The sequence below is a fragment of the Daucus carota genome, chromosome 5, assembly GCF_001625215.2.
Source record: "Daucus carota subsp. sativus chromosome 5, DH1 v3.0, whole genome shotgun sequence".
Lineage (NCBI taxonomy): Eukaryota > Viridiplantae > Streptophyta > Magnoliopsida > Apiales > Apiaceae > Daucus > Daucus carota.
The window spans coordinates 7,129,656-7,146,789 of NC_030385.2; positions in this window are offsets into that span (position 1 = coordinate 7,129,656).

Here is a 17,134-nt window from a genome sequence, read left to right on the forward strand (position 1 = left end):
GCAGTAGTGGAGCATTATAAGGAGATTAGCCTACTGTTCATTTTGCGGCTCAAGAAGTGGAAGTGTTTCTCTAGTTTTTCTTTAAATATGTACGTTGTATGCTAAGTTGAAGCTAAGCTCATAATAGAACATTTCCTCTGTGTGTATTTATCTTTCCTCCCAAGCCTGCACAGATAATACACAGTTCTGAGCTTCCATTGTTAAAAACACAGTCCAAGTTTCCACAAGCCCTAGTGGCCAACCTTCAACAATAACTGGAGATGATTCAAGAGAGAGTTATCATCAGTTGATGATGAACGCTTCTGAACCAGATGCAGGTTCTTCATGTGGTGACCTTTCAAATGACATAATAGATAGTGATTGTCATATGTGCGGCAAAGAGCTATCTTCTGTAGTTATCTCCCCATGTAAATATTTATGTTGTTTCAAAACATGTGATGCTAACGTGTACTCTTGCCCGTCTTGCCCTGTGTGCAAAATGGCCAAGAAAAGCAGTTTGGAGGTTTCCTGACCTCTGATAAAGAAAGGAGCAGACTGATAGGACTTTGAGGTGGGGGTAACCCAGAACGGTTCCTCTTAATTCGCTGGAGACCCTCCCCTTGAAAACATAGATTAATCCTCCTTTTTGTAGCCTTCCCAGTCTCGGATCTGATTGCATGCAGTAGGTTTGTTTAGCTATGTTTAGGTCCAGCTGTGTAGTTTAGTAGCCTATGTTCCTATGTTCAGTTGCTTATTACTGGGTTGAGGCATATATGTTGCTTATGTTCTGCCCTTCCTCTTGTTGGAGAGGTTTGGGTTATTAATAAATTTGTGTTTGTCTAAAAAAAAATAATTCAAAAACGCTTAGTTTACTATTACAATTTACAACATACCAAACTAGTCTCAGACTCATAGCTAGTCTGCTTTGTTGTTTGACTAATCAATGATAACTTGCCAAGTTACCACACATCATGTATCAAATACGGTGTTATAAGAAGCCTCAGTGGCTTAGAGCACTTGTTTTCTTTGGCTAACCAATGACTACTTGACTTCCCAATTATAACAAATTATAGCAAATCTTGTTAAGTACATATAATTAACAATCTCATGGGAGACCCCATTTTAATGATTAAATTAAAAAATATTTATTAAATATATTTAGATTTGTTATAATTTTTCAAAATAGTCAAAAATCATAGAGATGTATTTAGATTAATGAATTTTTTTTAAAACCAAATAGTTAAAATTGATCAATTTCATAGGCATAATTATTTTTCTAAAGACTACATTTAATTAAATCTTACCTATAAAATATCAAACTATTAAAATTTAAAAACAAACAACCACTGTATAAACGAAAACAAGTCTTAGTTACTCATAGAAATAAAGTTTTGATCATCCAGCATTTTTATGCAATCAAATATCAAGATTAAAAGTTAAAAAGTATGCAAATATTCACCACAAAAAAAGCAAGACAAAACCGACCACGTAAAACCGACCGTCGTATCGGGATAAAATCGACGGGCACAAATCGGTCGATTTTAACGAAAATCACATCGTTCAGCTTTGCTGACAAGACTTCAACTTATTTAAACCGACCAAACCAATTTTGATCGGTTTTGGAGTTGACTTGTCCGGATAATAGCCAACCAACCCGTCAGTCGATTAAGTGTTTGGGTATCTTTAATTAGTTTTTAAATTATTTGTTAGACAAACCAGTGTCGTATTGTATCTAAAGACAAAACCGACTGGCATTCGCTCGGTTTTAACTCTATTTTTAATTTTTTAATATATTTATTTATTTGAGAGATGAAAAATAGATATGCATCAAAGAAGCAATACTACGACATTTTATGTTAAAATGCATAACCGACCGCGTGGTGGTCGATTTTAACCCGTTTTTTTTTTTTTTGCTAAATCTCTATCTCCCTCACTACTCTTCTTTTCTTTTTACCCATCTTATCTTTTTTCCTCTCCTTTCCCAAAATTTTTATCACTCTCTACCCCCTCTCTCTACCTTAAACCTCTCCCCCGCTCTCTCTCTCTCTTTATACAAAAATGCGCATAAAAAACACGGATCTTAAACTTAGTTGGGACTCGATAAGGGATATCAAACTCAACTAGGGTTCAATCTCAATTTGCAGATATATATCGATCTCTCCCTCAGTTCCTCTTTATATGTTTGTGTATGTTTATATACGTTTGTGCATGGTAATTTGATGTTTATTGCCCTTGCTAGACAATTATACATTTGGTTGTTATGGAAATTTGATATTTATGGTAATTGTTATTGTTCTTGTGGGTTAGTTAATTTGATTGGTTAGTTGGTTAGTTGGTTGGTGGTTGGTGGTCGCAGGTAATGATAATAAATAGAAACAGTAGAACCTTTTATTTAAAGAAAAATCCAAAAAACCGACCGACCACCGTCATAACCGACCATAAATATTGTTTTACCTTTCAGAAAACCGACCGGCGATAATCATAACCGACCATGGTTACCATAAATCATGCCAGAAAACCGACCGAAGAGCACATATATAACTGATAATGGTGACCATTTGCCATCGCAAAAAACCGACCGCTTCCTTTAAAAATTGGTCGGTTATGGTTGGTCGGATATACTCAACTGCAGGGCCATCTGTGCTAAACTCGACCAATAACGCAAAATCGACCATTTGAGCGGTTGGTTTTAATACAACAAAACTCATCTTCTCTTGTCTCAAACCCAACCAACTCTATTAAACCGACCACTTTCGGTCGGTTTTATTATGCTCGGAGAACCTTTGACCATTTTTGGTCAAAAATTTAACCGACCGAGCCATAGTCGATTTTAATACAACAAAACCCATTTGCTCCTGTCCTAAACCCGACAACTCTATTAAACCGACCACTGCGGTCAGTTTTATTATGCTCGGAGAACCTTTGATTTAACCGACCAACGAGCGGTCGGTTATACATATACATGTGGCACTTGCGTCCAAGTGGCACCAGCTGGTAACGTAGGGCCGGTTTGGAGGGATTTTGAAACTGCTAGAACCGACCACCTGTCTAGTCGGTTTTAAAGATTAAACACGACCAATGTGTCTTAACGACCAGGTTAAAACCGACCACCTTTGCTGGTTAGTTCTAGGTCTAAAATTGACCATTTTTGGACTTAAACGACGGTATTTGTCGGTCGGTTTCCCTATTTTTTGGTAGTGATTGGATGATAGATATTTGAGAAAATCATTGTTTGAAACTTATTTCATTACATCAAATTTGTTGAACTATTAGAAGTTCAATTATTTAATTCAAAAATGATTATCAAATTTATTAATTTTTAAATTATTATTTAATATGTCTAGTTACTGAAAACTTATATTACAATTGTCAAACGTTTCCTTCCAATCCTATTCTTGAATTGTGGGCCTTCGTTTCTTTTTGATTATATGATTATTTGTCGAGACTCTTTTCAATGCTCAATTTATAGAAATCTTAACATTTTATAACATTTATTATATTTATTTTTAAATTATATATATGACACTAATTCAACAAAATTAAATTTAAATAATTGATTTAAATATCTTAGTCAGGATTATTTGGCGTGTGAAGTGAGCATATAATAAGAAAGATCGATTATACTTTTGGGTCCTAATTCATATACAAATTCTGAAAAAACATAAAACAAAAGAACGTAAATGAATGTTATTTAAAATATGATAATTATTTTTTTCAGCATCTTCTTACAAAGATACTCTAGATAGAGTATTTATAAATTTAATATAACATAAATAAATGTTTAAAAAAGAGTATCTCTAAGAGGCGAATATTTTATGCTTTTGAAATACGAGAAATTAATGGATGATACCTAGAAAGATTTTTACAACAAATATTTATTATATAAGTAAATAAAATGAAGCAAGCTAGAAGAACAAAAATGAATTGGCCGTACAATTTGGGAAACCAACTTACAATTGCCAGTTATATTCCACATTAATAAAAATTACTAAAAATTATCTAAGAAGATGAGAAACTTAAATATTAATAGCATGTTTGGGAACGTGGATTTCATTTGAAATTTTGCATTTGTCAAATAACCGGTTTGTAAATTTGGATTTGTATTTCGTTTGAAATCTAGACACTCAAATATTAGTATAAATCTAAGAATTTGAAATAACAATTCAAATCTTGTCATTTGAAATGAAATACATATTTTTAAATGGCCTTTAACAGATTTATTATAATTAATTAGAGAATAATTAGGATATTCTCTGTAATAGTACTGAATAATTGACTTCTATCACTACCATTACATTTGTTGCTTCTAACTTGTATATATTTGACTTTTCATATATAATATTTTTGTATTAAGTGTAATGTAAAAGAGTACTATAATCTCAAATACTCGCTCCCACCAACAGGTTGTTTAGTGTTTGCATGCATTTTGCCTATAACGTTTTTTATTATTTTATTTATAAATAAAAGTTTAAACATCAAACTTTTATTCGCGGAAATATTTTAAAAAAAATTATGGATCGTTGAAGTCTTTTTAAAAAACATCAAATAGGCTCGAAAGTCATGCACTAGAGTAAGTTAGTTTTGTGAAATTTGAATAGATCTCACTAATTTTAAAACCATTTACACATTCAAATGTCTATTTTGATGTATTTCTCATAAAAATTTCAAGTGAAATCAAACATATGATGATAGCATTGATAAATTTAAATTATGTATCTGTATTACAGATACTATTCCTAATTAATTGAAAAGATTTATTTTCATCAAATAAATGCGTTTGCTAACTGCTTGATAATTATTCTTCATCAATTGAAAAGATTTATTTTCATCAAATAAATGCGTTTGCTAACTGTTTGATAATTATTCTTCATCAGTAAAAAGTATAACTATCTTGCTTTAAAATCTGTCATTTCATGAAAGATTTACAGTTTTTTCAAAACAAATGCTCATGCTCTGTGCCATGCATACGTTACATACTACATAATGATAGCTAAAAACCAAAACCAAATGGTTCTTGCATGCTCCAAATTTCTACAACCGCTACTCCCAGTATTCAATACCAATATATCAGATACCAGATAAAAAATCTTTTGATATATAATATTCCATTAATTATGATATTAACTTTTCACACACTCCCTGGACCCACAAAACCCCTATATATAGAACTCTAGCCTGCTCCGAGATTTTGTATCCTGAGTCCTCTCTCTCAATTCACAACTCTCACTTCATAATCTTCATTTCCCTTCATACTAACATGGCTTTTTTTCAGATCATGACCAACCAAACCCAAGCTATGGCTTCACCACCTTCACCTCTCATCCCAGATTCATATCATATCAACTCTGCTGTTAATTATCAAACGCAGCCTCTCATTCCCCCTACACAATTGATGAACCCTTATGTTGCCAACCCACAAGCGTATCATGTTAATCAGCATCATCATGACCCACGCCCATCGGAGTTACTATCAGAATTGTCCTTTGAACTCAATAATCGAAGGGAAAACATGCAGGCATATCTCCAGTGGCAGGTTGGAATTTATCGTTAAAATGCTTTTGTTGTAATTGCTTGATATATTTTTTTTATTAAAAGGATCATGGTTATATTTACTTTTCAGTACTTAATTATGTACTTGTTTTTAATGCAGAACCTGCAAACAATCAATTCAGTTGTGAATGAAAACACTAATCAGGTTAACCTCATTCTCAATTGTGCTTCACATCTTCTGGATTTGATCCAAGAAAAAGAGAACGAGGTGGCGGAAACAAACCATGCAAACTGGGGACTCCAGATGTGTTTAAATGAATATGACTATCAACTGAAAGCTTTGCAGCAGATAGCACTGGAGAAAGAAGCCCTAGTGGCCAACCTTCAACAACAACTGGTGATGATTCAAGAGAGTCATCATCAGTTGATGATGAATGCTTCTCAACCTGATGCAGGTTCTTCATGTGGTGACCCTTCAAATGACATAATAGATAGGGATTGTCAAATGTGCGGGGAAGAGATCTCCTCTGTAGTTTTATAACCTTGTAAACATTTATGTTGTTGCAGAACATGTGAAGCTAATGTGCACTCTTGCCCTGTGTGTAAAATGGCAAAGGAAAGCAGTTTAGAGGTTTCCTGGCCTCTGATTAAGAAAGGGACAGACTGAGATGAGAGAAAATGGAGAAGAATGAATTAGATGGTCCTTTTTTTTTAATGATTATTGCTGTGACAGACAGTGTACCCGTTGTTTTTTCCCCCTGCCGAGTGGTATGTTATTTTCGAGACAGTGGTGAATGTTTCTTTAAAGAATGAATATTAGAAAATAATCAATCATATCATTTATATTGATTCTTGTGGAGAATTTTTTATGCTTTTTCTTTCCGGTATTTTTTATGATAAGATAATGGGGCTGTTTGGATACTTCTTGTATAGAGTAAGAAGTGAAACAAGTCAAGATTATAACCGATTAAAATGAAACAAAATCTATGCATTTCATTTAAAATCTATGCATTCAAATATTAGTATAAATATAAGAATTTAAAATAATAAATCAAATCTTGTCATTTGAAATGAAATATATGTTTTCAAACGGCAGGATATTCTCAATAATAGTACTGTATAATTGACTTCTATCAAGCCACCGTTACATTTTAATTTGCTTCTAACATGTATATTTGACTTTTCACATATAATATCTTTGCATCAAGTATAGTGGAAAAATATTATCTTAAATACTCCCTCTAAGTTGTACGTATTTTGAGACTTTAATAGTCTTATAACGTTTTTTAAATTTATTTTTTAATAAAAATTTAAATATCAAACTCTTATCTAGAGAAAAAATTTAAAGAAATATTATGGATTTTTGAAGTCTTTGTAAAGGAACATCAAATAGGATCGAAAATCATGCACTAGTCATAATGATTTGTGAAATTTGAATATATATTTTAACACCGTTTACAGATCATTCAAATGTGTCTATTTTATGTATTTCTTATACAAATTTCAAATGAAGTCAAAAATATGATGGTAGCATATTGATAGATTCAAATTATGTATGTTTATCATTGATACTATTCCTAATTAATTGAAAAAAATTTGTTTTCATCAAATAAATTTTTGCTAACTGTTTGATAATTATTATTCGTCAGTAAAAAGTATAACTATCTTACTTTAAAATCTGTCATTCATGAAAGATTTTTCAGTTTTTTCAAAACAAATGCTCATCCTCATTCCTCTGTGCCATATGTGTACATACTACATAATGACATTGCTAAAAACCAAAACCAAATGGTTCTTGTATGGTCCAAATTTTTACAACCGCTACTCCCAGTATTCAATACCAATATATCAAATACCAGATAAAAATCTTTTCGTATACAATATTCCATGATGAATTGATGATATAAACTTTTCACACGCTCCTTGGAAGTTGGACCCACAAAACCCCTATATATAGTACTCTAGCCTGCTCGGAGATTTTGTATCCTGAGTCCTCTCAATTCACAACTCTTACTTCATAATCTTCATTTCTCTTTCTTACTCACATGGCTTTTTTTCGATCTCCAACCAAACCCAAGCTATGGCTTCACCACCTTCACCTCTCATCCCAGATTCATATCATATCAACTCTGCAGTTAATTATCAAACGCAGCCTCTCATGCCCCCTACACAATTGATGAACCCTGATGTTGACAACCCACAAGCGTATCATGTTAATCAGCATCATCATGACCCACTCCCATCGGAGTTACTATCAGAATTGTCCTTTGAACTCAATAATCGAAGGGAAAACATGCAGGCCTATCTCCAGTGGCAGGTCGGAATTTATCGTTAAAATGCTTTTGTTGTAATTGCTTGATTTATATTTATTTTTCAGTACTTAATTATGTACTTGGTTTTAATGCAGAACCTGCAAACAATCAATTCAGTTGTGAATGAAAACACTAATCAGGTTAATTTCATTCTCAATTATGCTTCACAACTTCTGGATTTGATCCAAGAAAAAGAGAACGAGGTGGCGGCAACAGACCATGCAAACTGGGGACTCCAGATGTATATATATGAATATGACTCTCAATTGAAAGTTTTGCAGCAGATAGCACTGGAGAAAGAAGCCCTAGTGGCCAACCTTCAACAACTGGAGATGATTCAAGAGAGTCATCATCAGTTGATGCTGAATGCTTCTCAACCTGATGCAGCTTCTTCATGTGGTGACCCTTCAAATGACATAATAGATCGTGATTGTCAAATGTGCGGGGAAGAGATCTCCTCTGTAGTTATATTACCTTGTAAACATTTATGTTGTTGCAGAACATGTGAAGCTAATGTGTACTCTTGCCCTGTGTGCAAAATGGCCAAGGAGAGCAGTTTAGAGGTTTCCCATTAAATTATAATTGACATCTGTTATAGTGTTATTAATTTAATTTGACAATAATATATGTCTATATTTACTACATGTATATCAAATATTATGAAAAAATAGTTTAATAAATTACTTTTCCGAAATGTTGTTTTCTAATATATATTTTGTAAAAACTAACATTTTTATAATTTTAAACTTTGTGTAAAAAAATCAAAGCCACTATTATTTTGAGAGAGAAACATTTTTTTGTAAAATTAATTCGATAAATGGGTATAGTAATCATTTATGCTGCTGCCCATTTGAGCTAACCCATTATAATATATCAAATGGGTATAGTTAATTCAATTTTTGTCGATAATTATAATTATTGATATCAATTTATATTATTTGATATATTTTAATATTGTTTAACTAATTTAATTATATTTAGTCAGAGCGGCTAGAGGGCTATCAAATAATTGAATTAGTTTAACAAATACTTTCTCATAAATTTATGCGGGTACGTTTGACTAACCCTAGAATATTCTAAACATAACCCTAGAATCTTATTAAACATAAGAACAGTAAAGACTGGAGATAGTACATAATGCTTAAAATAAAAATAGGAAACACAGAAAAGAATTAGGTCACGTGATACTTTTATATATATTCAATTTGCGTTGAAAACTTCTGATGAGTTTGAATAATAATACTCAAACCTACCTAAATTGATTTGTCTAGTAAAAAAATCACAAAACATGCATGCATTATATAGTTTTTGATCATATATATTCAGAAAAAGCTTTGATGATATATCATTTAATTGTTTAAAATTGTATTATTAATATTTCAATATTCACCAAATTTAGATGTTATTTGTATGAGTGAAGTTGTATGTTATTAATAATATATTATTTAGAAATTTGTTGTTTTTTTAGAAGTTAAAGAAAATTTATAACATTTTCTTTTAGGTATGTATTGTAAATAGATTATTGTATAAATGAACTTATTAAAAATTTGGTGTATAAAATCTTCCAAATTTGGTGTATAAAATCTTCCACACACACACTACTATTAAAATCAAAACATTTAGTTTGATTACTTGGCTGAAATATGGGTCTGTCTATATAACCAATAATTTTTTTTAATTAAAATATATAATTTTTTTGATATATTCTAACTAAAAAATATCGATCTTCTAAAATAACATCGAGCAACATAGTAATTCTCTTTTTAAGTAAAACACATTATCTTCTTTAGATTTTCCTATTAAAAAAAAGACCGATCTTCTATGGTTAACACGGGCGACATATATATAAAAATATAATATTATCGTATATAATTATCAATAAATAACCGGTAATACAATTATTAATTAACAGGGTCCGCCTAGACATTTGGGTGCCCTAGACGAATTTTGAAAATGGTACCTCTAATTCTCAAGATTGTAAAGAAAAATTTACATATATTCAAATAATTATACAATGACATAATCAAAAACATTGTTTCAAGACATAATCAAAAACATTGTTTCAAGATTAAAAATACAATCAATTCAAATACATATAAATACATAAATGTATAAATTTATCATTGTATTACATATGCATAGATTTTTTTGGTGATAACGGTGTCCTACGCGTTCGCCTTGGTCCCTTTACCGAGCAATGCATACATCCTTTATATGTATTCGAAAATTGTGTTATGATTCAATAACTTTGTAAAATTGAAACATTAAAGCTTGTGTTCTGAGCTGCAAACTAAATCATTACACAACGTTGGGTAACTAAAATTTGACAACAAATTTTATTCAGAGAAGAAATAAATCAAAGACAAAATAAACTAAAAAAATTCATTTTTTTATGAAAAACTAGTTGAAATAGATTCTGAGTCACAACTGAATCCTTGCACGCTAGCTTTTACAACAAATTTTATTCGGAGAATAAATAAATTGAAGGCACTACAAACTGGGGAAAAATAAGTAATTTTTAATTAACAAATAGTCGGAATAGGAAACATTTGTTTGTTGTACTGCAGAGATATAACCATAGTGTGCAGAGTAGCTATGAAAAGCACAACACGGAACGCGACAAGGGTACAAACTGCACGTCTGAAACTGAAGGTGACGCTTTAAGGAGGCCTTGTGTGGCAGGTCTAATGGCTCTACAAACAAGCCAAAAACAGTTGACAAGCCTCACCAAAGATAGCGCAAATGCACTTCGTGTACATGCTACCGAGGTGAGTCATGGATGTGACGTAATTGAAAGCTTAAATACCTTTGTAACTGATGTAACACTTTGCCAACAGGCTCATCAGGTGCCATCCTAACCCTCCAACAAGTATGTGAACATCTTCGGTACCTAGATCAGACTTGTTAATGAATCCATTATTTATAGCCATAGGTAATCGTTAATACACCAGTAGTAATTAATACGGCAATTATGATACCTAATCCAACGTTACGTAGTACATTACCACTTATTTCCTGTGGGATATTTACACCATCTAATGGTGGTAGATGATAGGTAGTTTTAGTGTAGCAAATGAAATTGCAATCTACTAATATATTACTCTTGTTGATGATTTTAGTTATGAAGTCCCTGCAGTTAGTTTGCTTCTCATATACCAACAAGTATGTGCACATCTTCAGTACCTAGATGAGACTTGTTAATGAAACTGTTCGTTTTTAGGCTGAAGTGACATAGAGATTGAGAAATGCCAAGGAAGCAGCATCCAGACCAGCTGCATTAAAAAGCCACGAGGATCTGGCCAAGAAGCTCCAGGTAATGTTCTTTTTGGTTCTTGGCATCTGGCAGTGAGAATATTATTGCGCAACTGAAGATCCCTGCAAATTGCTTTTGCAGATGTGTGAATAATATACTTGCAGTAATATATTAATGTCAACTAATTAGGGACTAGCTTATGTGATTTGTTTTTAAATTGTCTAGCAATCATATGCATGTGAAATACTTAAATCTCTCATTTTTACAGAAGATATATGTTTATGTAATTAATCCCTTTGAACCAGAAATTATTTTCGCAAATCAATTTGAGCATTCAATCATAATTATGATGTTTAATTTTCAGGTTCCAAGTCATCATCAGTATGGAATGTTACTCTAAAAATTTTGTTGGTGATATGCATTAATCCCTTTGAACCAGAAAGTATTTTCGCAAATCAATTTGAGCATTCAATCATAATTATGATGTTTAATTTTCAGGTTCCAAGTCGGATGGATCTGGTAGGCCTATGAAGGAAGTTGCCTGTCCTACTTGTACAGTCCATTTGCAGGTTCCAATTATGTTTCACTTGACACTTCACACTTCCTGGGAACTCTATCTTTGACATGCCTTACATTTTATATGTTCTAATTAAAATCGTGTCAGAGACCAGAGGTGTATATTTTTATTATTTTCATGATCTTATATAGGAGTATGTTTTTAGTAAAGTCAATTAACCTTAAAAACTACTCCCTCCATCCCCTTTTACATGTCCAGTTTGACTGTTGACCAGTCAAATTGACTATATTTTGACTAAAATTTATATGTATTATATAATTGTAAAAAATATATCATTAGAAAGTATATTTAGTCTATTTTATTATGCAACCTTTCAGATTTTAAAAATAATGAATGGATAATTTATAATGTTTAGTCAAAAATTAGTCAGTTTGACTCCTCGAAAAGCAAAATGGACATGTAAAAGAGGACGGAGGGAGTAACATTATTATATATATCCAGCTTCCTTGCACAGAAATATGAATTCAGTTCTGTGATTGTTTTGTGCAATCTTAGAAATAATATCAATAGATGTTAATAATCCAATTTATCACTTGTTTTTTTTTCTCTTGCTGTTTAAATATTAATGAAATTGGCGACTATGGTTACAGGTACAAGTTCTCAGTTCAGGTTCTGAGACCATTGAATGTGGGGTTATCCAGCATCCGTTTTTAGTAAGCGAACGCTGATGACATAATATATATTTCATTCTCAATCTTCTTGTTTTTAATTTGTTTCAGCAAGTTGTGAGATCAGAAATTGGGTTGACATGTATTTATCCATTCTCATTATACAAGACTTGCTAAACATTTCAGCTGGTTGTATCATGTATGTACAAATCTATGGGTTGTCAAAAATTTTGTTGAATTTTATGTGGCTTCACTCACTGTAAATCTATAAAAGGAATTCGAGTGTGTGTACTTGTCATTTATTTGTTGTTGGAATTATAGTACGTACGGTTTGAGGGTGATGCTGTAGGTTTCTATTATTGAACTTGAGATTACTATTTTGATTTTATGCTTCAATAAGGTTGCTTGTATTGTCTTTTTGTTCCCCATTAATGCTCCTGACCATGATGGACGAACATTCTCTATAACTGTCTTGGAAATTTTTTACCTGTGGCCAAATGTGATAAAGAATGAATTACCTGCTTTATTTTTGGCTTAATGACCTTTTAGCCCTCGAGGTTTGGATAAATGTTCCGATGCGGCCTCGATGTTTAAAGTTGTTCGATTCAACCCTCCAAGTTTTCCGAATGTACCTTTTAACCCTTATGACATATACTGGTATATAACGGGGTGGACAAAGTTGACATTTCACACGTGAGGGTTAAAAGGGGCATTAAACATCGAGGGTTAAAAGGAACATCTAATGTATTTTAATGTATTCTTGAGGGATTAAAAGAAACGAGATGTATATTTTAGGGGTTAAAAGGTACGCCCAAACTTTACCCTGAATATGAATTGTCAAGTTTACCCTCCATTATATACTGTCATTTGAAAAGAGGGCTAAAAGGTACAATAGTGAAACTTTAAGTGTTGAATCGAACGACTTTAAACATCGAGGCCGCATCAGAACATCCATTCAAACTTCGAGGGTTAAAAGGTCATTAAGCCTTTATTTTTTAAACGAGTGTTTCCTATATCTATTAAACTCTAAAGAGGGTAGGGAAATAGATATTCCAGTAAAAACAAACATGTTTAAAATAAAATCTATAATCTATAATTTCTAAACATGTTTCATCGATATCATGTGAAACATGAATTGTAAATATCATATAAAAATTTTATGTTATTATCATTATATCACATATATCATATTCCCTCTATCCCTCTCATTTCTTTACAATTTTTTCATACTGCTTGACACGCATTTTAAGACGCATATAAAACATAGTTCTATAACTTACTTTTAAATTATTATTTTTTGTATAAAAATTTAACCATCAAATTTTATTCAGAAGAAAAAAAAGTTCAAAATAATTTATCGAACTACGTTTTACGAAAGCATTAGAATGCGTGCCGAGCCCCTGTCGCCCAATGTAAACAAATGAGGGGGACGTAGGGAGTACTATTTACACAGATTAGCTCATCGGAGTCCCTGATGTCTGCTATGCGCCTATGCCCCCTCCTGACCTTCCGTCTAACAGGCTCTGCAATCAGGTTGCTTAACAGATATCCACCATCTTTGCTCTAAATAATATAACAAATTATATAATATTAAATAGATAGTATTTGTGTATGATATTTTATTGATGAATATGTTTTTCTATTATACTCCCTCCGTCCCACCAGATTCTTTACAGTTTCCTTTTTGGGATGTCCCATCCAATTCTTTACATTTCAAAACTTACCAAAAATAGTAAATGGGTCCCACCACTTCCCAACTTTTCCTTCCTTTTCACACTACTTTTACACCTTTTTCACACTACTTTTACTCCACTATCTCTCTTTTATACATTAAAAATTGATGGGTCCCGCCACTTCACTCACTTTTCTTTCTCTTTTCCACTACTTTATACATATTTCTTAACCTCCGTGCCCAAACCAAACGTAAAGAATTGGTTGGGACGGAGGGAGTAGACTATTGAATAAGGGATTCAGTTCGTCATGAGAAGGATGAATGTAGAGAAATTTAAGATATTCTATCGAGAAACTGATAATATCTAATGTTACAATAAGGTCTCTTTACATAGAGATCCTTCAGTTTTACAGTATTACATGAATTATTTTCGAGTGTAATCTTTTCAAGATTCATCTTGTCTCCATATTTTCTAGTGCCAGCTTTTCCAGATTCTTCTGGTCTCCATATTTTCCAAGATGTCATATTTTCTTGTCACGTCTTCCGTCTTCTTTCTCAATTATGCATGATCTTCAAGTTTTTCTTGTCTGTTGTCCTGTCAGCTTTCTTTGTCTTTCGGCTTTCAATAATTTGTACATTATAGTATTAGTTAGCCTATATAACCGAACTTTAAATGTGAGGAAAGTTCTCCTATAATTAAGGATACATATTATTTGCGAAAATTATTTCATTTAGAATGGATTGTTTCGCATTTGATTCAGTGTAAAAAGTTGGGATGATCTTTTCGGTCACAGGCCACACTGCAATCATGTAAAGCTTAATACGGTAAGATTTGTTTAGTAGTTTAGGCAGTTCTTTGTAGGAACATATATAATGATAAGTTGAACCCATTGATTCTTGTTTGCATCCAATCTTATAACTTATACTAGCAGGACATATCTTCGGGTGTGTTTTAATCAAACTGTTTGATTATAGGTGGTTTAGCAACTTAGCATAAGTTATATTCATATCCTGGTTCTAAAACATTAGTTGGCCATGAAACTCTTGGATTCTAAATCATTACTTATTTTATGTCATCTGTATTTAGAAGTTGACATTTTATTTTACATCAAACTTGAACACATTCATCTCCGGTACTGTAAAACACTGTAAGGCTGCAGTGAAATTGCCAATATATTAAAAACCGGACTTCAACAACTTCAAATTTTCAAGTCTTTATAAAATACAGAAATATTTTTCTGTTTGTAATCATTCTTTTTTAAAATTTCTTACGATGGTGTGTTTCTAAAAAAAAATGTCAAGTAGGTCACTCGTTTCTAAAAATTTCTTACTTTTTTAATTTTTTGATTGTTTTATTTGATTTAAATAAAAATAAATAGGAGATAAATTTTTAAAAATCTAAAAATATTATCTAAAATACTAGAACTCGGAATCTTTCATTTAGATGTAATACCATTCATAAAAAATGTGTGAAACTCAATATATAATACTTTCAAAATTTCGACTAACGATAGAGTGATATTTTTGATACAAATTTTTCTAATGAGAGTTTCATTTGAGTCAATTTGGGAATCAGTGACTCAATTGATACATTCGGACGAAACGAGTGACCTACTTGATATTTATCCCGTTCTAATAATATAACTTAAATTATATAATGTTAAATAGATAGTATTTGTGTATGATATTTATTGATGAATATATTTTTCTATCATAGACCGTAGAATAAGGGATTTAGTCTGTCATGAGAAGAATGAATGTAAAAAAATTTAAGATGATGTATTGAGATACTGATGATCTCCAATATTACAATAAAGTCTCTTTATGTAGAGATCCTTCTGTTGTTACGGTATTATATGAATTATTTCCGAGCGTAAGCTTTTCGAGATTTGTCTTGTCTCCATATTTTCTAGTATCAGCTTTTCCAGATTTTTTTGGTTTCCATATTTTTCAAGATGTCATATCTTCTTATATCATGTCTTCTGTTTTCTTTCTCAATTATGCATGATCTTCAAGATTTTCTTGTCTATTGTCGTGTCAGCTTTCATAATTTCTACATTATAGTATGAATTAGATTATAACTGAACTTTAATTGTAAGGAAAGTTCTTCTTTAATTAAGGTACATATTATGTGTGAAAATTATTTCATTTAAAATGGATTAATTGTTTCACATTTGATTTAATGTAAAAAAGTTGGGATGATCTTGTTGTGGTCACAGGCCACACTACAATCATTTAAAGGTTAATACGGTAAGATTTGTTTGGTAGTTTAGGCAGTTCTTTGCAGGAACATATATAATGATAAGTTGATCGCTTCCTGTTGAACCTACTGATTCATTGTTTGCATCCAATCTTATAACTTATACTAGCATGACATATCTTCGGGTGTGTTTTAATCAACCTGTTTGATTAGAGGTGGTTTAGCAACTTAGCATAAGTTATATTCATATACTGGTCCTAAAACATTAGTTGGACATTAAATTCTTGGATTCTAAATCATTACTTATTTTATGTCTTCATTTATATTTAGAAGTTGACATTTTCTTTTATATAAGAATTCAAACTCGAACATATTTATCTCCGATACAGTAAAGCACCGTAAGCTGCAGTGAAATTGACAATCTATTAAACTGGACTTCAACAAGGTCAAAATTTCAAGTCTTGATAAAATATAGAAATTCTTTAAAAAATTCTTACGATGGTGTGTTTTTAAAAAAAAAAAAGTGTTAAAAATCATATGTAAATTTATGTGTTGCTGTTCACTCAAAAAGCAAAGCAAATTGAGCAGGCTTCATGCGGAAATGGTTTAGAATAATGTGCACGATGGTTGACGGTTGAAACAGAAATGAGGTAGGCCACCAAACTACACGACCATTTTCGATTAAATTGTAGTTAAAGCACTCTAAAAAAAAGAAAATTATTGAGCCTGTTTGGTTGAGAGAAGCAGAAGTTGTTTCTGACTTCTGTTTTTCTTGAGCCGTTTGTGTAAAAAGTAGAAACATTTTTAAAAAGGTGAGACTTCTTTCTCACAACTTCTGCTTTTTTTCCAAACATTTTATTAACTTATTTACTTCTCATTTCTACTCCACTTATTGCAATAAGTCACTTATTTTAAGTTAACCCAAACGACCCCATTATCATGCGAAATGAACTTGTCATTATACTAAAAGGTAACAGAGTCCATTATTTCATGACTTTTAATCTCAATAGAAAATAGGATATAGTTTGCTGGTAAAGAGTCAT